Below are 24,995 nucleotides of genomic sequence, written 5' to 3' on the forward strand. Positions count from 1 at the left end.
GCGGCCATGTTGAGGCCAGAGGTCTCCATGGAGACCATGAGGACAATGTGATCGCATTGCGTTGTCCTGATGGAAGCGCGCAGGAGCCCCCTCCCTGCGCAATGCCCTTCTATGTCGCTGTCACTACTGACAGCGGCATCAGAGGGGTTAAATGCCGGCGATTGGTGCTAGCAACAATTGTGGTTGTTGCTGCGGGGTGTCAGCTATCACATACAGCTGATACCAGCACCCGATTGCCGCAGCACTCAGTGTGAGGCCGTGCGATCGTTGCACAGTACTAGTTCCCACGGAGCAGTACTAGTACGGCGCATGTCAGGAAGGGTCAGGAGGATGTATCCAATCTGAATATTGTTTTTTTCAAAAATATTAATATTTAATACGTAAGCAATCATATATATTGAGCTTAATGATTATATATCTGCCAATGAATGAGAAACTACAGACTGCTTTCAAATCTGTAGCCCTCTTATAAATTATTCTATTTTTTTTTTTTTTTTACTTTCCAAAATAAATAGTCCCCTTTCATGAGTTTGTATCATCTCTATGCATGCATGCAAAAATAAACTTTTTGTTCTACTCTGATTCATATACAGAAATACCCTGTGTATAGCAAAGTATCCTCGAAGCCAAGTATCCAGAAGTGGCAGTTAATTTTCTGGCAGTTAGTCAGGGCAGTAGTCAGGTAACCCACACATTGTACGCCTTTTAACCATGTGCTTTATTTGTAAGTCTATCTTCCTTTGTGCCTTTGCTATCCACATTCACTGCCTCATCCCCCTCCATCACCACTCATTCACATCAGCCTCTTTCTCCTTCCCTCTCCCATATAGAGCTCTCATGCACTTTTCACTTTCCTTAAAAATCTCAGTCCATCTTGCCCGAAGGTATCGCACAATAAACCATGTCACAAATCCAAGAACTATTTGCTCTTTCTCTTTTTACTGCTATTTATTTTAGGGGATATCTCTCCCAACCCCAGTCTGCCATCCGCCAACTTCAACTCCTACCCCACCTCATTTTGAAACCTTACTAACCTTATCCGTATTACCATTAGTTGTACTCCTTCATCTCCTTTTAATTGTGCACTCTGGAATCCAATATGCAATAAGATTCCTTTCCTGCACAAATACATTCTGAGCAACTCTTTTAGGCTAAGTTCACATTTGCGTATGTGTTCGCAGTGTATCGTCTGCATGCGCAAACACATGCAAAAATGCATGCAAATGCATATGTACGCAGCATTTTTTTATCTGCAGGCTCTTACGCATAACAAAAAAGCACTGCGATTGCATGTGTTTGCATGTGTTTTTGCATGCCTTTGCGTTGCTTATGCGCATGTGTACGGTATTTCCCAATGGGCGTGGCTTATGGGTTTTCTATATATAGAGACACTGCACAGCAGAAATTCACTCCTTTGGATGCTGGATGCTGCTGCTGCAAGATGGAGAGCGTTGTGAGCTTCAATATGAATATGGATTTATCTTTGAAATTGGCTTTTGCTTTCGCTGTGGCTTGTAAAGAAGAAAGGAGAAAAGAAAGATGGAGAAGATGTTGTTGTCGCTTTTGGCAACACCCCATTGTTGAACTCCAACAGAGCCATGGAGCCTACCACTCATTGCACACAGAGCTTTGTGAAATCCTGGAGAAGTTTTTGGACTATGTCAGGATGTCACAACACAGTTTCGATGATTTGCTGCACCGTGTCCGAGGATACATCAGCAGGCAGGACACCCAACTACGTACCACAATTCCTGCTGAGGAACGTCTGTTGGTAACCATAAGGTACGTAATTTTGAACAAAAAACACCTGTCGTTACTATTATTGTTAGAAAAGCCATGTAGTGATTTATTTGTTCCTTTGTCTGTTCCGCAGATTCCTGGCTACTGGAGAGACCTTAAAGGGAACCTGTCACCCCCAAAATGGAAGTTGAGCTAAGCCCACCACCATCAGGGGCTTATCTACAGCATTCTGGAATGCTGTAGATAAGCCCCTGATGTAACCTGAAAGATGAGAAAAAGAGGTTAGATTATACTCACCTGGGTGGGAGGGCCGATCCGATGGGCATCGCGGTTTGGTCCGGGGCCTCCCATCTTCATAGCATGACATCCTCTTCTTGTCTCCATGCTGCGGCTCCAGCACAGGCGTACTTTGTCTGCCCTGTTGAGCGAAGTACTGCAGTGCGCAGGCACCGGGAGAGGTCAGAGAGGCCCCGCGCCTGCGCACTGCAGTACTTTGCTCTGCCCTCAACAGGGCAGACAAAGTATGCCTGCGCCAGAACCGCAGCGTGAAGACAAGAAGAGGACGTGATCGTAAGAAGGTGGGAGGCCCCGGACCGGACCGTGACACCCATCGGACCAGAACCGGACAGGGACCGCCCCAGGTGCGTTTAATCTAACCTCTTTTTCTCATCTATCAGGTTACATCGGGGGCTTTTCTACAGCATTCCAGAATGCTGTAGATAAGCCCCTGATGCCAGTGGGCTTAGCTAAACTTCCATTTTGGGGGTGACAGGTTCCCTTTAAGATACCTACATTTTCAGTTTCGAATTGGACTGTCCACCCTTTCTGGGATTGTTGGAGGCACCTGCTGTGCATTGTGTGACGTTCTGTGGGCCAACTTCCTCCCCCAAACCACAGCTGAACTCTGGATGAAAAATGCAGCAAAATGCTATGAAGTGTGTAATTTTCCTAACTGTGTGGGGGCTGTGGATGGCAAACATATTCGGAATCTGAAACCTGCAGGAAGTGGATCTGAGTACTTCAATTATAAGAAATACTTTTCCACTGTTCTGATGGCAATTGTGGATGTTGATTGTTGATTTGTCGCCATTGATGTTGGATCATTTGGACGAGGGAATGACTGACAAACTTTCAAAACCTTGGACATTGGACAACGATTGTATGGGAATGATTTTAATTTTCCCCCACCACAACCTCTTCCTAAAACACTGAAGGACCGCCAGTGCCATTTGTTATTGTTGGTGATGAGGCCTTTCAAATGCCTGGCAACCTCCTAAAGCCATACTCAAGTTGGGACTTGAGTTGCACAAAAAGGATTTTCAACTACCGACTGAAGAACTGTGTAGTGTGCCTTTGGTTTGCTGACATCTAAATGGCTCATTTTGGGCACAGCCATAAATCTAAGAATAGAGACAATTGATGATGTTGTGAAAGCATGTGTTGTTCTGCATAACTACATCCTGTCAAAAGAGCAACCCCACTTTGAACTTGAGGAAACCGTTAGTACCACATTGCAGGATTACCAACATCACCCTCTGAGGACTAGAGTCGAAGATGCCCAAATGAAGGATAAATTTGTAGCCTATTTTGTTTCTGATAGTGGACGTGTGTCTTGACAAGATGAAATGGTTTAACCTGTAAATAAATGTACCTTTAATGTTTTGTACTTTTAATGTTATGTACTTTTAATATTATGTACTTGTAATGTTATGTACCTGTAATGTCATGTACCTGTAATGTTATGTACTTGTAATGTTTTCTGAATCTAACTTGTATAATAAACACCTTAACTGTTACACCGGTTCATACTTCACTCAACAATACACACATGGTTTAATAAAGGGATAAAGAAAACACAATGAGACAGGTATTGTGAATCAAAACAATTTTTTACTAACAGAAATAAAAAATTTACCATTTTTAAAAAAAAAGGATAAATTATTAATTACTTTTGGGGCCTGTGGTGGGGAGTAACAAGGTTGACAAGGGGGGTGTCGTGCTGTGATGGTAAGTTAGGAGTGGTTGGGGAAGTTGTTACAGGGGAAGTGTAAGACAATTGGAGGACTGGGTCAGACACATTGGGGGAAGACACATTGGGGAAGATACACTGGGGAAGAGGAGACATTAGGAGTGGAAAACAAGTTGGAAGAGATTGACACTTAGGAAGGGAAAGAACAAAGTGAATGTGTGGACAGACTAGAAAACACAGACACATTAGGAGGTGAGGCTTGAGGGGGTGCATGTAATATTTTTTTCCCCATTTTTCCTCCACCTGGACCTGGTTTTTCCTGCTTTTTTTCTTGGTGCTGCGTTGGTGTAGGAGAAGTGAGGGCTGCTGCACTCGGCATGATGGTGGAACAGGATGGCTGGGCTGCTGAACTCGGCTGAGTGGTGGTGGATGTGGATGGCTGGGCTGCTGCACTCAGCTGCATGGTGAAGCTGGGTATTCTTGGCAATGTCGTAATGTCCAGCGGTGGTGGTGGTGATGGTAGATAAGTCCCTTGGCGAGTTGGTGCTGGCGGATTCTGCCACAGCTGCTGTCCTGGAGCTATTGGGACCGCTGCATGGCCTCGGTATAAGCATCCTGACAGGCCTTCATCACAAACAGCTGGAGATCAGGACTAAGGTTTTCCGTCGCGTCACTTTCTATAGCAGAAAAATAATGTTGTGCCGGTCTATTAAAGTCACCTTCCATGCGGTCAAGGCATTTGTGGACTCCCTAGAACAGTGTGTTCACATGAGTCAACCCACTCTCTATCCTAGCCACAACCGCCTTCATCCCAGCCTGGAAGACTGAGCCAAAGTGAATAAACTTGGGCATGACTGACCTCTCCCAAGCCCTCTGCCGCTGCCAAGTAGACCCAAGTAAAGTAGTGGCAGAGGGCTGGGAGAGGGGAAAACCAGAAGGACCGGCTTCCTATTCCTCAGCCTGTGAAGCCTGCCTGGCTGCTGCATCGCTGGTGGATGATTGGGATGGTGCCAGTTCGTTGGCTGGTCGATAAGGGGCCACTCCAACAGAGGAAGATCCAGATTCTCTTCTCTGTGAAAGGGGAAGAAAAAAAATTGTTATAAAACAATAAAATTTACAGAAAAACAGAGGCGGACAAAATACAGTAGCTATACTTCTCAAAATCCTTTCTGACTTTTGGCGTTGCATGGTCCCAAGCATCCAGCAGCGATCTGGCCACTTCTTCCCAGAGTTGTCGGATCAAGACTGAGTCAGAATGATTCCGATCCTGGGGGTCCCACAACGCTGCTTGCTCTTGCACAGCTTGAATCAGTAGGTTATTATCTATGTCACGTTGTGGAACCTATAGATGAAATACAAAAAAAGAATTAGTAAAAATGACAACAAATTCAATAACAACTCTGATAAAGGATACTTACACCCCGTCTTCCCACCTCAGCAACTTGAGGCTGACGACCCTGGGAAGAATCATTTCCACTTGACTGCTCCTGTTCTTCTGCAGTGTCAGGTACCTGTAAAGAAAATACATGATTTAACACATGTCTAGTATTGACAGTCAATACATATCAATCAGTAAATCAAATGTGATTACATAATCAGTGTCAATGGCACTTACAGAATCTTCAGCGGAGGACATCTTGAGCAGGTAGCAGTCAAGTGAAACACTAGAGAGAAAAAAAAAGACAAATGTAACTTGTTAAAAGCAAAACACAATTGAGCAAAAAAAAAAAATGAACACCAATACTTACATTACAAGCGGGAGTACAAGCACAAAGCAGGCAGGCACTACACAACAGGAACTGCAGCACAGCACCACGATGGACTGAAAAACAACACCAGGACAGCAGCACCAGGACCAACACAGCAATACTGGCACCAATAGAGCAGCACCAGCACCAAGACAGCAGCTGCTAATCTACAAGGAATGGAAAAAAAAATTCTGTACACAGTACGGAGTGCAAAGAGAGAAAGACATTTTCAAAGCTTCTATACTTACATAGACGGCAGCTCCGGGACCAAAATGGCGGTACTGGAATCAAGACGTGGTACTGGGACCAAGACGGAGGCACTGGGATCAAGACGGCGGGATTGTGACCAAGACAGCAACACCTAATCTACAAGGAATGGAAAAAAAATATGTACAGAGTACAAAGACAAAAAGACATTTTCAAAGCTTCTTCTATAGCTACTTCTATAGACGGCAGCATCGGGACCAAGACAGCAGCACCAGGAACAGGACCCCAGCACCGGGACCAAGACACTGGTACTGGGATCAAGATAACGGGATTGGGACCAAGACGGAGGCACTGGGACAAAAACTGAGGCACTGAGACCAAGACAGCGGTACTGGGACCAAGACGGAGGCACTGGGACCAAGACGGAGGCACTGCGACCAAGACAGCAGCCCTAATCTACAAGGAATGAAAAAAAAATCTGTACAGAGTACAAAGTGCAAACACAGAAAGACATTTTCACTTCTTCTATACTTACATATAGACGGCACCACTGGGACCAAGACAGCTGCACTGGGACCAAGACTGCGGCACCACCGGGATGGCATCAACAAACAGTCTAGAAGCAACAGAAAAAAAACATAAGTAGAGAGTACTGAATGCAGTGAGAGACAGACAGACCTTTTCAAAGCTTCTAAACTTACATGCAGAGTCTTCTGCCTTCTTCCATTGTCCTGTGCCCACATCCAGAGTCTTCTGCCTTCTTCCAATGTCCTGTGCCCGCATCCAGAGTCTTCTGCCTTCTTCCAATGTCCTGTGCCCACATCCAGAGTCTTCTGCCTTCTTCCAATGTCCTGTGCCCGCATCCAGAGTCTTCTGCTTTCTTCCAATGTCCTGCGCCCGCATCAAGAGACTCGAGAGTAATGGACTTCCTGTATCCAGGCCCCTTTTATACAGCTGGCAATTTTCAGCTGGTTACATCATTTCCAAGGCAAAATTAGTCAGAAGTACGCATGTGTATAGAACGCAAGCGTACGCATGTCCTTGTGTATCAATGCTTTCCCATAGACAGTAATGCGCTTTTTTGACGCAATCATCCACAATCGTATGCATGCTGACGATTGAGTAATATTTGCCTCCTCAAAAAATGCAACATGCTGCATTCGCCGGAACCTGCTGCACACATCCAAACGACGCATGTGTATGCATCCGCAAGCGAACGCATGCAAAAACATGTCACTGCGTACACAATGTTAAAGATATGTACGAGTGACGCATGCGAATCGATGCGGATCGATGCACACAGACACAAATGTGAACCCGGCCTTAATCTGTTTGCCCTCAATGAAACCTGGTTTTAATTCTGACACTGCCTCCCCTGATGCTATGTCTCATGATGGCTTACATTTTTCCCATTTCCCGAGACCCGCAAACAGACTTGGTGGTGGAATCGGCATACTCCTATGCCCATATTGCACTTTCCAGGTCATTCCCTTAGTTCCGTCACTTTCATTCCCTTCTTTTGAGGTCCACACCATCAGGTTTTTCCATCCCCTCTCCCTCAGAGTGGCGGTCATATACCGTCTCCCAGGCTCACCCACACACTTCCTTGACCACTTTTCTGCCTGGCTGCTGCACTTCATGTCCTCAGAATTACGAACCCTTATCCTGCGAGACTTCAACATCCCCATCAACAACCTCACCTCACCATCTGCATCCCAGCTTCTATTAACCACTTCGCTTGGCCTCTCTCAGCTCTCAACCTCTGAAACACACAAAGATGGTGACACCCTTGATCTGGTCTTTGTCCAGCTCTGTTCAATCTCCTACATAGATAACTCACCTCTTTCCCTTAATGACCACAACATTCTTTCACGCTCACAAATTCTTGTCCACCCTAGCACACTCCTACCTACCACACATTCAGAAATCTTCAAGCTGTTTTTTTTGAGCAGTGTATATAGCTCATTCACTATTTCTCTGAACATAACTCTCCATCAAACTCCACAGCACCCAAAGGCATCACAGATATTGGCTGGTGACCAGCTCATGCAGCCTTCTTCTATCACCCATTTCCTCAAGATGGCTGGACCATCATTGTAAATAGGCACCTGTACTTGGTCTCCTCCACCTCATTGTAGATTGTAAGCACTTACGAGCAGGGTCATCATTATTTGTGCTTTATTGGATTTTCTTTAACATTGTTACTTATGACTTGTATATGAACTGTTGGATTGTAAAGCGCTGCAGAATATCTTGGCTCTATATAAATAAATATTATTATTATAGTGTGAGTGATGATGTATCAGGAATAGTGTTGAGCGATACCGTCCGATACTTGAAAGTATCGGATAGTATCGGCCGATACCCGAAAAATATCGGATATCGCCGATACCGATATCCGATACCAATACAAGTCAATGGGACATCAAGTATCGGAATGTATCCTGATGGTTCCCAGGGTCTGAAGGAGAGGAAACTCTCCTTCGGGCCCTGGGATCCATGGTGAGGTGTAAAATAAAGAATTAAAATAAAAAATATTGATATGCTCACCTCTCCGGCGACCCCTGGACATCACGCTGGTAACCGGCCGGCTTCTTTGTTTAAAATGAGCGCGTTTAGGACCTGCGAATGACGTCGCGGCTTCTGATTGGTCGCGTGCCGCTCATGTGACCGCCACGCGACCAATCAGAAGCTGCGACGTCATTCTCATTCACTAAATTCCTAATTCTAGGAATTTAGGACCTGCGAATGACGTCGCGGCTTCTGATTGGTCGCGTGGCGGTCACATGAGCGGCACGCGACCAATCAGAAGCCGTGACGTCATGGAAGTCCCTAAACGTGCTCATTTTAAACAAAGAAGCCGGCCGGTTACCAGCGTGATGTCCAGGGGCCGCCGGAGAGGTGAGCATATCAATATTTTTTATTTTAATTCTTTATTTTACACATCCCTATTGATCCGATACCGATACCACAAAAGTATCGGATCTCGGTATCGGAATTCCGATACCGCAAGTATCGGCCGATACCCAATACTTGCGGTATCGGAATGCTCAACACTAATCAGGAAAGAAGACCTTTATGTATACTAGGCGCTATGTGCTGCACAATTACTAATATAACTCTACTGCCATCTTGTGGTCAACATGTGAATTGTTAGTACTTATTCTTATGCATACTTTGTTAGTGCTTTTCTTGGTCACTAATTATATAGAACACTAAGTAAGACACTATAGCACATGGTTTATTATTGTATCAGTGTTAGTAGTAATGCAATAAAGGATGAATATGACTTCTGCTTTCAATTGCTAAGAATTATGTAGCTTTGTTGAAAAACAACAACCTTCTCAGTTGCAACATGTATGAGCTGCTGAATAAGTAATCCTACGTAAGTAGAATGGCCATAAAACATTGCAGATTAGTGAAATAGTGGAGGTTTTCATCAAGTTGGAATGCAATAAAAAGTAGAGAATTTTCTGTGGGATTACAAGCCTTTACCTTGTCATCGTATTTTAGGGATCTAGCACCCTCTAGTGGTATCATGAATTATTACACAACATTATTTTCAGATATAGTCTCATTTGTAAATAAATGCATTATAATTAGTAATGAGCGAATATACTCGTTACTTGAGATTTCCCAAGCACGCTCGGGTGTCCTCCGAGTATTTTTTAGTGCTCGGAGTTTTAATTTTTAGAGCCACAGCTGAATGATTTACATCTGTTAGCCAGCATAAGTACATGTGGGGATTTCCTAGCAACCAGGCAACCCCCATACAGGGCCAGCGTCAGCACCCAGCGTACACGGGCAAGTGCCGGGGCCCTGGCGAGACAGGGGGGCCCATTCAGGGCCAGCGTTAGGGGGAGGCAGCTGCCTAGGGTCACCGCTCCCCCCAGGGGCCCTCAGCTAGCGACACATCACGCAGCCGCTATGGGGCCTCTGTGAGGCAGGGGGGCCCACCTGTCGCCAGTGCCAACTCCCCCGCCGCCGCATTAAACTATATCAGCGTCTGCCGGTAAAGTTCAAAGCAAATGATGGCACAGAGAGCATCACTTGACGTTCCCACTATGCCTCTGACACTGCCGCTGCAGGTGCGCAATGACGTCATCGTGCACACGCTGTGTGTCAAGCAGTGCAGCGGCAGCCCTGAGACCGGAGCAGGGAGCAGCGCAGGCATGTTGAGAGCTGAGGAGTGTTTTTTTTTTTTTTTTTGTAACTATAACAGTGAGTACTGGACTATGGGGCCATTCTTCGGGGTAGGGGGGCTGTGCTGTATACTGCTTGTCTGTGCTATATACTACGTGGTTTGTGCTATATACTACATGGGCTGTGCTATATACTATATGGGCTGTTATATGCTACATGGGCTGTGCTATATACTACATGGCTGTTCTATATACTACATGGGCCGTGCTATATACTACGTGGGCTGTTATATGCTACATGGCTGTTCTATATACTACGTGGGACGTGTTATATACTACGCGGGCTGTTATATGCTACGTGGGCTGTGCTATATACTACATGGCTGTTCTATATACTACGTGGGCTGTATTATATAATATGTGGTTGTGCTATATACTATATGGGCTGTTATATGCTACGTGGGCTGTGCTATATATTATGTGGGCTGTGTTATATACTACATGGCTGTGTTATATGCGATCATGAATCGTGGTATGTGTTAAAGGGGGGGCCCAGTGAGACTCTTTCGCCCGGGGCCCTCAAAAACCTGGAGCCGGCCCTGGCCCCATATATACTTATGCTGGCTAACAGATGTAAATCATTCAGCTGCGGCGCTAAAAACTAAAACTCCGAGTACTAAAAAATACTCGGAGGACACCCGAGCGTGCTCGGGAAATCTCGAGTAACGAGTATATTCGCTCATCACTAATTATAATGTCTCAAGTAATCGGCCATTATAATGTCTTTGAAAGAACTAATATAAACCAGCTCACCCGTGATGCATAAGCCAAGTTTCGGGAGCACGGACCCGCTGTGTCCAGACATGTAGAATCCAAGAGAAGAAAGTGTCCAGCTTCACCGAATCCGTGAAAAAATTTTTTCTTTATTCACAAACTTAAACATGGAGGATACAAACGTCAGCACAAACCATGTGGGTAAGAATCTCAACGCGGTTCTGGAGACTAAGCTCCCTTAATCAGCGTGCTCGGGAAATCTCGACTAACGAGTATATTCGCTCATCACTAATTATAATGTCTCAAGGAATCGGCCATTATAATGTCTCCCTAATATTATCTAACCCTAACAGTTCGACATTGTGTTAAAGATAGGTAAGATGCCTGGAAGTTTAGATCAGCTTTAGTAATAAGACAAGACCTCAATAAATCACTTAAAGGGTTATTCAATTTTCGAAAAAACCCTGTTCCCCAGCTATAGATTGTTTAAAAACAAACTGTTCTTTACTCACCTTTCCCAGGTCTGGTGCTGGTTACTGAGGCGTGAACACCTGGATGTTTGCGTCTGGCCGAATATTTCAATTTGGGTACCAGAACAGTACCCGAACCTGGTCTCACATTACTGGGGAGCCTGAACATCAACTGTTTGCCACGCTGTCATCTGCATGACAGCGCAGCAAGCACTGCCTCTGATAAGCAATAAGATTATTACCGGCGGTCAGAGAGCTGCGATTCCCAAGCTGTCAGATGACAACATGAGCCAGCAGCTGTGACCGATGGTATAAAGTTTACCTCTGGCAAGAAATTTCTTACTGTGAACTGGGGTGAACTCACTGAGCTCAGTGCTACACAATGAGACTTTTTCTCACGGTGCTAGCGGGGATCTCACTGAAGTCACAGCAGTTCATCAACCCAGCTCACACTGTGAGCTGGGATCGCAGCCTCAGTGACCTGTGGTAATCTTAATGATGTCACCGCTAGTCACTGACATGCTCGCAGCAGCTCATTCTCCCGTAGTTTTAACCCCTTAGTGACAGAGCCAATTTGGTACTTAATGACCAGGCCAATTTTTGCAATTCTGACCACTGTCACTTTATGAGGTTATAACTCTGGAACGCTTCAATGGATCCCGCTGATTCTGAGATTGTTTTTTCGTGACATATTGTACTTCATGGTAGTGGTAACATTTCTTCGATATTACTTGCGATTATTTATGAAAAAAATGGAAATATGGCGAAAATTTTTAAAATTTTGCAATTTTCAAACTTTGTATTTTTATGCCCTTAAATCCGAGAGATATGTCACGAAAAGTAGTTAATAAACAACATTTCCCACATGTCTACTTTACATCAGCACAATTTTGGAAACAAAATTTTTTTTTGTTAGGGAGTTATAAGGGTTAAAAGTTGACCAGCAATTTCTCATTTTTACAACACCATTTTTTTTTAGGGACCACATCACATTTGAAGTCATTTTGAGGGGTCTATATGATAGAAAATAATGAAGTGTGACACCATTCTAAAAACTATACCCCTCAAGGTTCTCAAAACCACATTCAAGAAGTTTATTAACCCTTTATGTGCTTCACAGGAACTGAAACAATGTGGAAGGAAGAAATGAACATTTAACTTTTTTTTGCAAACATCTTAATTCAGAACCATTTTTTTTATTTTCACAAGTGTAAAAACAGAAATGTAACCATAAATTTTGTTATGCAATTTCTCCTGAATACGCCAATATCCCATATGTGGGGGTAAACCACTGTTAGGGCGCACCGCAGAACTTAGAAGTGAAGGAGCGCCGTTTGACTTTTTCAATGCAGAATTGGCTGGAATTGTGATCGGACGCCATGTCACGTTTAGAGAGCCCCTGATGTGCCTAAACAGTGGAAACTAGACCCCTTAAGGAACTTATCTAGATGTGTGGTGAGCACTTTGAACCCCCAAGTGCTTCACAGAAGTTTATAACGTAGAGCCGTGAAAAAAAAAAAAAAAAAAAAAAAATCGCATTTTTTCTACAAAAATGATCTTTTTGCCCACAAATTCTTATTTTCACAAGGGTAACAGGAGAAATTAGACCACAAAAGTTGTTGTGCGATTTCTCCTGAATACGTCGATACCCCATATGTGAGGGTAAACCACTGTTTGGGCGCACCGCAGAGCTTGGAAGGGAAGGAGTGCCGTTTTACTTTTTCAATGTTGAATTGGCTGGAATTGAGATTGGACGCCATGTCGCGTTTGGAGAGCCCCTGATGTGCCTAAACAGTAGAAATCCCCCACAAGTGACCCCATTTTGGAAACTAGACCCCCCATGGAACTTATCTAGATGTGTGGTGAGAACCTTGAATGCCCAAGTGCTTCACAGAAGTTTATAATGCAGAGCCGTGAAAATAAAAAATATTTTTTTTTTCCACAAAAAAGATTTTTTAGCCCCCAAGTTTTTATTTTCACAAGGGTAACAAGAGAAATTGGACCCCAAAAGTTGTTGTCCAATTTGTCCTGAGTATGCTGGTACCCCATATGTGGGGTTAAACCACTGTTTGGGTGCACGGCAGAGCTCGGAAGGAAGGAGCGCCGTTTTGGAATGCAGACTTTGATAGAATGGTCTGTGGGCATTATGTTGCGTTTGCAGAGCCCCTGATGTACCTAACCAGTAGAAACCCTCCACATGTGACCCCATTTTGGAAACTAGACCCCCCAAGGAACTTATCTAGATGTGTGGTGAGAACTTTGAATGCCCAAGTGCTTCACAGAAGTTTAGAATGCAGAGTCGTGAAAATAAAAAATATTTTTTTTTTCACAAAAAAGATTTTGTAGCCCCCAAGTTTTTATTTTCACAAGGGTAACAAGAGAAATTGGACCCCAGAAGTTGTTGTCCAATTCATCCCGAGTACGCTGATGCCCCATATGTGGGGGTAACCCACTGTTTGGGCGCACGGCAGAGCTCAGAAGGGAGGGAGCACCATTTGACTTTTTGAGCGCAAAATTGGCTGTCGTGTTTGGAGACCCCCAGATGTACCTAAACAGTGGAAACCCCCCAATTCTAGCTCCAACCCTAACCCCAACACACCCCTAACCCTAATCCCAACCTGATCCATAATCCTAATCACTAACCCTAACCATAATCACAACCCTTACCCCAAAACAACCCTAATGTCAACCCTAACCATAACCCTAATCAAAACCCTAAATCCAACACACCCCTAATCCTAATCTCAACCCTAACCTCAAACCTAACCCTAATCCCAATACACCCCTAATCACAACCCTAACCTTAACCCTAATCCCAAACCTAACCCTAATCCCAAGCGTAACCCTAATGCCAACCCTATCCCTAATACCAACCCTAATCCAAACCCTAACCCTAATCCCAGCTCTAACCCTAACTTTAGCCCCAACCCTAGCCCTAACTTTAGCCCCAACCCTAACCCTAGCCCTAAGGCTACTTTCACACTTGCGTCTTTTGGCATTCCGTCGCAATCCGTCGTTTTGGACAAGAAACGGATCCTGCAAATGTGCCCGCAGGATGCGTTTTTTGCCCATAGACTTGTATTGCGCTGTGGTTTAAGTACCCTTAGCGGCCGCCGTTAAAAGGCGTATCGGCGGTCGCTAAGGGGTTAAGCCTTGACGGTCGCATCTTGGTACCATCCAGGTTGAAAAAAAATTATAGCAGACACATATTACTGCGTTGGACAGTATGTCAGACAGGTGAAGGATATTGTTGTTTTTTATTTTTGTTTTTTTTTACAGGAAACCAGGGCTTTAATGAAATGGGCGTAAGGTGATTAAAACTGTGTTTGTTATTTTTAATTAAATTTGAAAAACAGTGTGCATTTTTATTGAAACTAAAGGACTTTTTTTTATTAACAATATGACTATGGGGTTAGCAATGGAAAGACGCCTCTAAATACTAACTGCTGCACTTGATGTCATCAGAAAATTCAGAGGTGATATTAACCCCATAAATATAACCCCTCACATTGTTGTAATTTTAGCATGGTGGCATGTAGTCCTGCATGCTGGTTTGATAGCACACTAGCCTGTCACTGATGTAGCGATGCCCAATCCTTATCCATGGTCACTTGCTTTGACATGGTGCAAAATAATTCATATTTTTAAGAAATCTGACATCTTCAAAAATGTTATTTACACGCAGATATAGGATTAGTCTTCAGATAAAGAGTGTTTAAACCCTTTTACTAGAGCAGCGGCTACAGGGAGATAATTAAGTTATATTCTCCCTGCAGCTGCTAACTTCTAGTCATCAGGCTGGTGCAGGGTTCGGTAACAGTCATCATTTACTGCACAGTTAGCACATTTTTATCATTCCCTGACACATTGACTGAGAACCACCGAACCCGTGTGTGCAGTGTGTGTGTAGAGTAGGCTGTCAATCAATGTGCAAGGGGGTAATTACTGTGTGATCACTATGTACTGAGCTGTGACTGTAACGGCTCCCTGATCCCCCTTGGTGATTGGAAGAATATAACTTAATTTTCTCTCTGTATCCGCTGCTCAGGAAAGCAGCCAGATAAGTTTTATACATAGTTACCCACAGATTAGCCATATACCTGGTTAAGCAGCTTTTCTGCAGATTACAGGTTCCCTTTAAACTAGAAAAAAACACACAACTGGATATTCCAGTGTGACCCAGTAGTGAATTTTAAAGAGGGATAACTATAGATGATACAAAAGTAGCTACACCCAGATTCTTGTGACACATGGTAGAAAGGGGCACTGTTACAGATTGTGTGTTGGGGGCCAAGAGATGTAAATTATGACTCAGGCTGAGCATATTATGTAGGGGTTTTCTTTCTAGCCCATTTAAAATTTTTATTACAGGCCAGAAAAATCTCTTTAATGTGAAAACTTTCACCTAAAATATTATCACAAAACAGCAGAAGGTCAAAGTGTAGGTTTCCAGTACTGATAGTTATTACCGCAGTCACCTGAGCTTCTTTTCTGTCGATCTAATGACGGACATGTCCTTCTCACTTCTGACTTGAGAAATTTTGGCGTAAATATTTACATTTACAAATGTAAACATAAATTTGCATGATTATGAGCAGAAAGAGATACGGCAGCACTCACCAATCTTCTGTGCAGGTTACTTTATTAATACATCAACTTCATGGCACGGGGGAGTGTGTCCAAGGTAATGTGAGGGCTGAACGATGGCCATTTTGCACCTATTCGGCGCTTCAACGGAACGGAACCCGTTGAAGCGCCGGATAGGTGCGAAACGGCCGTCGTTCAGCCCTCACATTACCTTGGACACACTCCCCCGTGCCATGAAGTTGATGTATTAATAAAGTAACCTGCACAGAAGATTGGTGAGTGCTGCCGTATCTCTTTCTGCTCATATGCACGTTCGAAGGCTTTCTCGGCTGCAGCACCCGATATCTAGCAGACCAGCATAGGTTCATCTACCGGACCGTTCACAGTGAGTTCTACTTTGGTGGTGCGGATCGCTGTTATCTTTGCCTTATAATAAACTTGCATGATGCTTTATATCACTGGTATACAGTGATTTTGGTTTTGGTGCCATCAATGTCTGAACTGTTTTATATTAAGTTTATGGTGATGATTAAGAAATAAGAATATGACTCCGGTTTTGCCAGATTGTCTCTAGTTTATGAGATATGTAATAGTTAATTACAGTAGAATTCTGGCTTCAAATATAGCATTGTAAGGCAACAAACTGAAATCCAAAATAATTATATGGAATATTTCATTGTATGAGACACTGCTACAGAGTCAAACACAGACCAAAAGCTATTGCATTTGCTATCACAGACAAGTCGCATTATTTTCATTACTGAATTATCTCGAAAACTAGAACCAATTCAACAAAAGCACCCTAGACCCCCGGGCTTCTTTTTTGTTGGCATAATGACTGACCCATACTTCTCCCTTCTGCTCCAATGACTTGTAATGAGAGATGAATTTGCAATTATTGAGTAAATATTTACATTTATAAACGCAAACATAAATTTGCTTAATGATTTATAATCGTTATGTGAAAATATTTGTTTTGCCATTTTTGGGCCAAATCTTTATAAAAGAATACAACACTTATTAGATAAGGATGGATGAGGTGCTTACCAGGTCAGTTTTTAGTGCTGTGTGACTTTTCTATTCAATCTGTTTATTATGTTATTTTTTTCTATTATTCAATAAAGGGCATAACATAATAACATTTTCAATACGATAACTATACCTAAACATTCTTCGCTGGCGGTCTACTGCAAGCTCTATACATATTAAATCATTTAAAGAACATTTCCTACATATTTAAACATTGGCGCTTTGGGGTTTATCATAAAAAATGTCTTTTAGAGAAAAGATTCTGAAGCAACCAGAGTTTTCAGTGTGGCGATGGGATTATTCCTGATCCATTTGTATCCAGGCAGGTTTTCAGGACACAAAACAGTCATGTTAAACGTTGCATGTAATAACTTGGATTGAGTTTTTTACTTGCAGTTCTGCAGCGCAATCTTCCATTTAAGCAGTTAAGGAACTTTTCTTTCCAGAATTGGGATTCTCATGATGACAGTACCTGTCTATATGCTCTTTTAGAGAATATTTGTTTCTACGGGGAAATATCTCTTTAAATGCAGCTCTCAAATGTGGCAAAGTGACATTAATTTATATGTGGGACAGTCGTGGTGTCACTATCTGCTACACCAGAACCTACATTCTGTACGTAAGTCGGCATTCCCTATAGAATGTCATCCCGGACTTGTAGCAGACAGTAGAGCAAGGAAACCCAAGTGCAGCTTATTAAAGTCAAATTAGTTCATTTGCAAGCCAGGGCAATCATTAACCTGCAAATAATCTGTGTATATGGTAACACATACCCCACAATAGTCTGTATCTATGGAAAATACCTGGAGTGCGGCAATAAGGAGATTATTTATGTTAAAGCAGCAAATTTGATCTGAAGAGGAAATATCCAGTGCTGCCAATAATCATGGCATAATGAGTTTCCCATATGACTGTCACATTTATAGAAGATGAGAAAAGATGTCAGCCAAGTCTTTTTGTGGTAACAGATGAGGTTACATCAGCTGCCTGCCTTCATTATGGGGATGATTGTTGACTTAAGCACATGGAAATGATTTTACATATGGTGAGATCTTCAGATAATACAGGAGATAGTGAGTTCTCAGGGTCCATTTATACTGGATGTGTGAGAAGTAGGTAGTGGTGGCTGGGTTAGAGTTTTGGGATAAAGTAGGGTAGTTGTATATTGTGCAGAAATCAGGACGACTAACCCTGCACTGATCCAATGATAGAATTAGACTGCAAAGACCCCTGTGCAAAAATAGAAGAAGGGTCTCATGTTTTCCGATATTTCATCACAGAGCGTTCCTTTGTATTTCTGACAATTTCCTAGTAATGTTAAGCCTTAAAGTTCACTAACTCGGAACTTCAAACACTATTTTGAAGCTGGCAATGTTACCTTAAACTACTGGGCCCCTGCCCAGCTGCATAAATCATACATAAAGTGGTAAACAGTACAGAAATTTTCTCTACATTTGCATAAACTTAACATAAAATGTCATCAGATTTTCACACAAGTCTTAAAATTGGATAAAGAAGACCAAGATAAACAAATTAGTTTAAATTACAAAATGTAATTGTTTTATTACTGAGGAATATGATCCAACATCACATATCTGTGAATGGAAAAAGTATGTGAACCTTTAGGATTAGCAGATAATTTGAAGGCGTCTAGTGTTTTCATTCAATGGTCTGACAGTCAGGTGTGAGCGAGCGACCTGTTTTATTTAAAGAACAGGGATCTATCAATGTCTGACGTTCACAAAATATTTGTTTATCATGGCATGGACAAAAGAGATTTGTGAGGAAAGTTGTTAATACTCGTAAGGCTAGAAAGGGTTACAAAAATGTAATCTCTAAAGAGTTTAGGCTACTTTCACACTGGCGTTTTTTGGCATACGTCGCAATGCATCGTATAGGGGAAAAAATGCATCCTGCAAAGTTGTTTGCAGGATGCGCTTTTGCCCCATAGAGTAACATTACCGACGCATTGCGACGTATTGTCACAGGTCCCAACCGTCGTGCGACGGTTGCGCCATGTTGTGGCGGACCGCCGGGAGCAAAAAACGTTAAATGTAATGTTTTTTGCTGCCGACGGACCGCTTTTTCCGACCACGCATGCGCGGCCGGAACTCCGCCCCCACCTCCCCGCACCTTACAATGGGGCAGCGGATGCGCCGGAGAAATGCATCCACTGCACCCGTTGTGCGGCGCATCAAACGCTAGCGTCGGAATCTCGGCCCGACGCTAGTGTGAAAGTTGCCTTAGACTCCACCAATCCACAGTCACACAGATGGAGGAAATTCAAGATCGTTATTAATGTCCTCAGGAGTGGTTAACTAACAAGGATCACACCAAGTGCAATTTGTATGATAGTTCTTGAGGTTAACCCCTTCATGACCTTGGGATTTTCCGTTTTTCCGTGTTCGTTTTTCGCTCCCCTCCTTCCCAGTGCCATAACTTTTTTTATTTTTCTGTCAATTTGGCGATGTGAGGGCTTATTTTTTGCAGGACGAGTTGTACTTTTGAACGACACCATTGGTTTTACCATGTTGTGTACTAGAAAACGGGAAAAAAATTCCAAGTGCGGTGAAATTGCAAACAAAGTGCAATCCCACACTTGTTTTTTGCTTGGCTTTTTTGCTAGGTTCACTAAATGCTAAAACTGACCTGACATTATGATTCTCCAGGTCAGTACGAGTTCATAGACACCTAAAATGACTAGGTTGTTTTTTATCTAAGTGGTGAAAAAAAAATTGTGCCATTTTCCGATGCTCGTAGCGTCTCCATTTTTCATGATCTGGGGTCGTTTGAGGGCTTATTTTTTGTGTGCCGAGATGACGTTTTTAAGTATAGCATTTTGGTGCAGATATGTTCTTTTGATCGCCCGTTATTGCATTTTAATGCAATGTCGCGCGACCAAAAAAACGTAATTCTGGCATTTCGAATTTTTTTCTCGCTACGCCGTTTAGCGATCAGGTTAATGCTTTTTTTTTAATTGATCGATCGGGCGATTCTGAACGCGGCGATACCAAATATGTGCAGATTTGATTTTTTTATTGATTTATTTTGATTGGGGCGAAAGGGGGGTGATTTAAACTTTTATTTTTTTTTTTATTTTTTTCACTTTTTTTTCACTTTTTTTTTTTACTTTTACCATGCTTCAATAGCCTCTATGGGAGGCTAGAAGCAGGCACAGCGCGATCAGCTCTGCTACATAGCAGCGATCTTATGTTCACTGCTATGTAGCAGAAAATCAGGTGTGCTGTGAGCGCCGACCACAGGGTGGCGCTCACAGCTACCGGCGATCAGTAACCATAGAGGTCTCTAGGACCTCTATGGTTACCATCCTGATGCATCGCCGACCCCCGATCATGTGACGGGGGTCGGCGATGACGTCATTTCCGGCCGCCCGGCCGGATGCGGTAGTTAAATGCCGCTGTCTGCGTTTGACAGCAGCATTTAACTAGTTAATAGGCACGGGCAGATCACGATTCTGCTCGCACCTATTACGGGCACATGTCAGCTGTTCAAAACAGCTGACATGTCCCGGCTTTGATGCGGGCTCACCGCGGAGCCCTGCATCAAAGCAGGGGATCTGACCTCGACGTACTATCCTGTCCGAGGTCAGAAAGGGGTTAAGGTAACATCTAAGCAACAAAAGGACTCTTTTACATTAGCTAATGTTAAAGTACCAGTCCCAATTATTTTTATTTCACTACCAGAGTGGTATTAGTAATGTATGTTTCTTGTGTATAGTCAAATCCTCACCAATTGACATCTACTGGTTTCTGCACCGCTACAGTCCCTCTCCGCCATCTTGTGACTGCAGCAGTGACTGGTCAGAAGTCACTGCTAATGGTGACTATCTTTCTTATTGCAAGTCTCTGAGAGTCTCAATCTCATGGTCTTAAACTGAGTAGTGAGACATCCGGCTAGTCACAACTCTGGTCAGGACTCAGGAGATTAAGAAGAGAACCAGAATGACGCCAGAAACAGCAGAAGACGGCACCTGGAAAATATTATAATACACACAGGAAACACAGATTAGTGATATCACTCTAGTGGCAAAAAAAAAAAAATACAATGGTGTGGCACTTTAAAGTCAAGAGTAGACAATCAGGAGGACACTGAACAACAAGAGTGTGCACAGCAGGACTGCACGGAAAAAGTCAGTGCTCTCCAAAAAGAACATGGCTGCAAACATTTGAGACTAAACTAAAGCTTTTTGGTTTAAATGAGAAGCATTACGTTTGGAGAAAGAAAAACCATGGCATTATAGCATTAAAGCCTCAGACAATAACCCAAAGCATGCAAGTTGTTCTACATTATAATGGCTAGAATGTAATGAAATTAGAGTTTTGGATTGGCCAAGTCAAAGTCCTGACCTTAATATTGTAGAACCGCAGAAGGACCTGGACCAAACAGTTCAAGGGAGAAAACCCCACCAACATAACAGAGGTAAAGCTGTTTTATAGGGAGGAAATGGCTAATATTCCTCAAAAGCGATATGCAGGACCAATCTGTCATGGTTCTGTTTATTTTATGGTTGTGGTACCTTTGGGGTTAATCTTTTGGAGCCTCCTTTTGGCATCAGTGAGGCCTTTTATAGCCTGGCTGTGGGTTTCGACCTTGTCGGTTATACTCGTGCCCTTGGCTGAGGTGGTCGATTCCGTTGTGCCTGTTCCATTGTGCCTGTAATCTGTGAGAGTGTTTGGTTTTGTCCCGGCCTGTCTTCCTGTTGCTGATTCTGCCTGCTGACTGTGTGCTTCGCTTGCTCTCTTGGTTCTGACTTTTGGCTTGTCTCCTGGTTTCTCTTTTGGCTTCCCCTTGGTACTGTCTGTCACGTCTGGTAACTTTGACCCCTTTTTTGGTTTGACCTCCCTTTGCTCTCGCCCACCCTTATGCTCTTACCCAGTTTGCGATGTTCTGGCACCATCGTTGCCGCTCTCTCCTGCTTGATGCTGCAGACCTGCGGGAGACTCCGCCTCCGTACCACGTGACCGCGGTCACATGTCGCAGGTCCTGTTGCAGCATCTAGCCGACTTTCTCTTTGCTCGGCTCTACTGCTCAGGCACTTTTCCCGCTTCTGCTACTCAAACCCCTTTATTCCCTGGTGAGTCAGTCTTAGTACCCTGATTCAGACTTCTGCTATAAGTCTATAGCAGGGATCAGGACACAATCGACAGTTACCTGAAACGTTTAGATGCAATTGTTGCTGTTTACCGAGTAGCCAATTTACTCGCATAAGGTGCTATCTGAGCACGCTCGTTTGCTGATTGTCTTCGGCATGCTCGAAAGATATGTCCGAGCCTCCGCGGCTTGTCTCGATGCTGTTAGACAATCACAACACACACCGTTATAACCTAACAAACAGACAATCCCTGCATGTGCTGCGGATGTCTAACAGCCGAGAGACATGCAGCCGCGGGGACTCGGACATATTATTCGAACATTCTGAAGACACTAGGTTAGCACACGAGCATGGCAGTAACACCTTATCCAAGCATGTTCAAACATCACTATTGCTGTTCAAGATACTGAAAGCAAAGGCTCATATACGGTAATTTTGCCACTCATAGACACGTGACTTTTAATCATGAAAAAAATGATAAATTCTAATATTTTTGAATCATTTGTAGTTTCATTTTCTTTATCTATCTTTAGGACTTGTATGAAATTCTGATGCTGTTTTAGGTCATATGAATGCAGAAATATGGGTTAACAAGCCTTAAATCATCACTGCATGGTCTGACCTCCCCTGCGTTGTCCTGCTCTGTACAAGCTAGCCCTAGTATTAGATTTACAATATTCATAAATTCTAAGCATTTCTTACTTTATGTTAGAGGGCAGATTCTTCCCCTCACAGTTTTCTTTGCTTTATTTATAGGCACAGCAGATATTTAAAGGGGAATTCCATTTTCCAGTAAAAGACTTGGAAACATTTTAGTCAATGTAAACATCAGCACTAAGTTCCGTCCAGTTATACATTTCTGATATGAAAACGTGAAAATAACCATCAAAGTGAGAGCTGATTTCACTTTGCATTGTTCTGCTAAGTGTCTTGCTTTATAGTAATTATTAGATAGATTTAGATTCTTCTTCTTTGAAAATTTTATTTTTTATTATTAATTTTAAATTTGAACTGTGGGGGGCAGAGGTATAGATAGTTTGTATTGTGACAAAAGGTTCAGTTTGCTTCCCTAGCCCAAAATCTAAAAAACTTGGCTAAAGTCAAAGTAGCTTGTCGGTGCCTCACCTGGTACTCGGCACCCATGGCAAGACCCCCATCCTAGGACAATATTGGGGTATGTGCACATGTTAAGTATTTGCAGCAGTAATTTCAGCCTCTCTTGGCAGGAAAAAAGTTGTACAAAATAGGCACATTTTGCAGCGGTTTTTACATGTGTTTTTCTTACTGATGTTTTCCCATTCATTTGGTATTGGTGAAATCTGCAGCAAAACCGGTGAAAGAATTGACATGTGCTGCAAATCTGCAAGGAAAAATAAGCAACGTTTGCACGAGACTTCCGGATTCTCATTCACTTTACTGACACTAGGAAATCCTTCAGGTTGTGTGACAAGTCAGCACAGAAATCAATGTGCCAAAAAAGGGACACAATTGCAACCTGTGCATTATAGTTTACAAAGAAATACATTTTTTTAAATGACTTGTTTCCTTCCCCTATTCTTAGGCTATGCATGCAGAGTTTTTGGAGGAGCAGAAACTGAGCTGACCATCTTCAAATCCTTCTCCAAATCTCAAATCTTCTCAAAAACATTGCGTTTCAACTCTAAACTGCACACATACCTTTAAAGGGATTTTGGGGATTTTAATGTCATTGCCCTATTCTTCAAATAGGTCATCAATATCAGATAGGTGGGGGTCTGACTTTCAGCCGGGTGAAGAGGCTGTACTGCTCAGACAAGCACTATGTCAAATACTTGTATACTACTGTATATACAGCTTGTACACCTTGTAGTGGCTGTGTCTGCAGCTTTGGTGCAGCTCAGTCCTATTCAAGTTAATGGGCGCCAGGCGTTTTCACCATCAGGGGTACAAAGCTGTGCTTGGTAAACAACCTGGAAATAAATGAGGAAAATAAGTGACATTATTTTCCCAATTCCGTGAAACTGTGATGACTCTGTGTCTTGACTCATTGAAGTGATCACCAACGTACGCCATGATATTTTATAGTATTTGTCTGGGTTCGATCAGTTTTTCAGTATTTTTTACTCTGAAGAGTGCAGTGCTGATTAATATATTGTCATCTTTAAAACTACAAAATCCCTGGTGAAGGCTCACAACACACAAGAGTAAGGATGACCGGACGATCAGCCCAAGTAGAAACGGGAGATTTATAAAAACTGGTCAAGAAATTGGTCATAAGAACCAAACACATTTCAGGGCTTGTTTTTCAGAGATCCTTTACAAAATCAAAGAGTAAATTTGATTTTTTTTTTCTATGATTTCTTGCCATCAGTTTTCCCCTGCCCCCGATGCCTTAGAGGAGCGGTTGGCCTATCCATCACTTACACAACGGTATTATCAATGCCACATGGTATATGGGGACTAGCTCAATGTTTTTGCATTCAAGCTTTAGGTTACGCCTATGAAGAAAGTTTCCCATATATATGGCAATGTATGTAATTGACACTTTGCGTGTTTTTAAGGGTTTATTAATAAATACCTACATATCAATTACATGTTCGCGTGCTGCCAAGGTAAACAGCTGTACGGAAGAGCTAATGAAATGCCGCTTATAAGCTTTCCTTCCCGAGATTAACAAGTTGCTTTCCCTGTCAGTGCAGTATTAAGTCTCTTCATTCAATGTTGCAAATGTATTTTTAGTAGAAACTAAATTTGGACTCAAATTAGTCTATCAATCCACCAATTCGATTATGTGTCATTGTTCCCTCTGCCGTGATCCTAAGATGTCAACATCAGGCAATAGAGCCAAGAACTGTACGTTGCACAGCAAAACCACTCAGTACCATGCATATTGGTGCTATATTTCCATGGTTTATTAGCAAAATGTCAATAATTTTTAAAAAATGTCCATGAAGTTGGCTTTTCACTGTGCCAAGACCCCATCAGTTTTCTCCACTGCAGGCTCCATCTATACCTTTCTGTGAAGCCTAGCCTCTATGATGTCTCCCATGTATATAGCACATAAAAAGAGGAGGTTCTACTCCCCCTTTCTCTGTAGTACTCCCCCAAAAACTTCAGCAGCAGGGATGACATTATACAACAGTACTGAGCAGTGTAGCTGTGATCACAAAAAGGAAATACCCAAATGTGGGATCCCTTAGGTCAAATGCTGTAGATAGTCCAAAATTGCGACGCTGG

At 42.9% G+C, this 24,995-nt stretch overlaps 1 protein-coding gene across 9 annotated transcripts in view; it reads right to left on the minus strand.

Moving 5' to 3' along the window:
- The window catches only part of FGF13 (fibroblast growth factor 13), a 614,209-nt gene that overhangs the window by 201,248 nt on the left and 387,966 nt on the right, over nucleotides 1-24,995 (minus strand). The gene's annotated exons all lie outside the window — the stretch shown is intronic.

This window comes from Ranitomeya imitator, chromosome 2, assembly GCF_032444005.1.
Source record: "Ranitomeya imitator isolate aRanImi1 chromosome 2, aRanImi1.pri, whole genome shotgun sequence".
Classification (NCBI taxonomy): domain Eukaryota; kingdom Metazoa; phylum Chordata; class Amphibia; order Anura; family Dendrobatidae; genus Ranitomeya; species Ranitomeya imitator.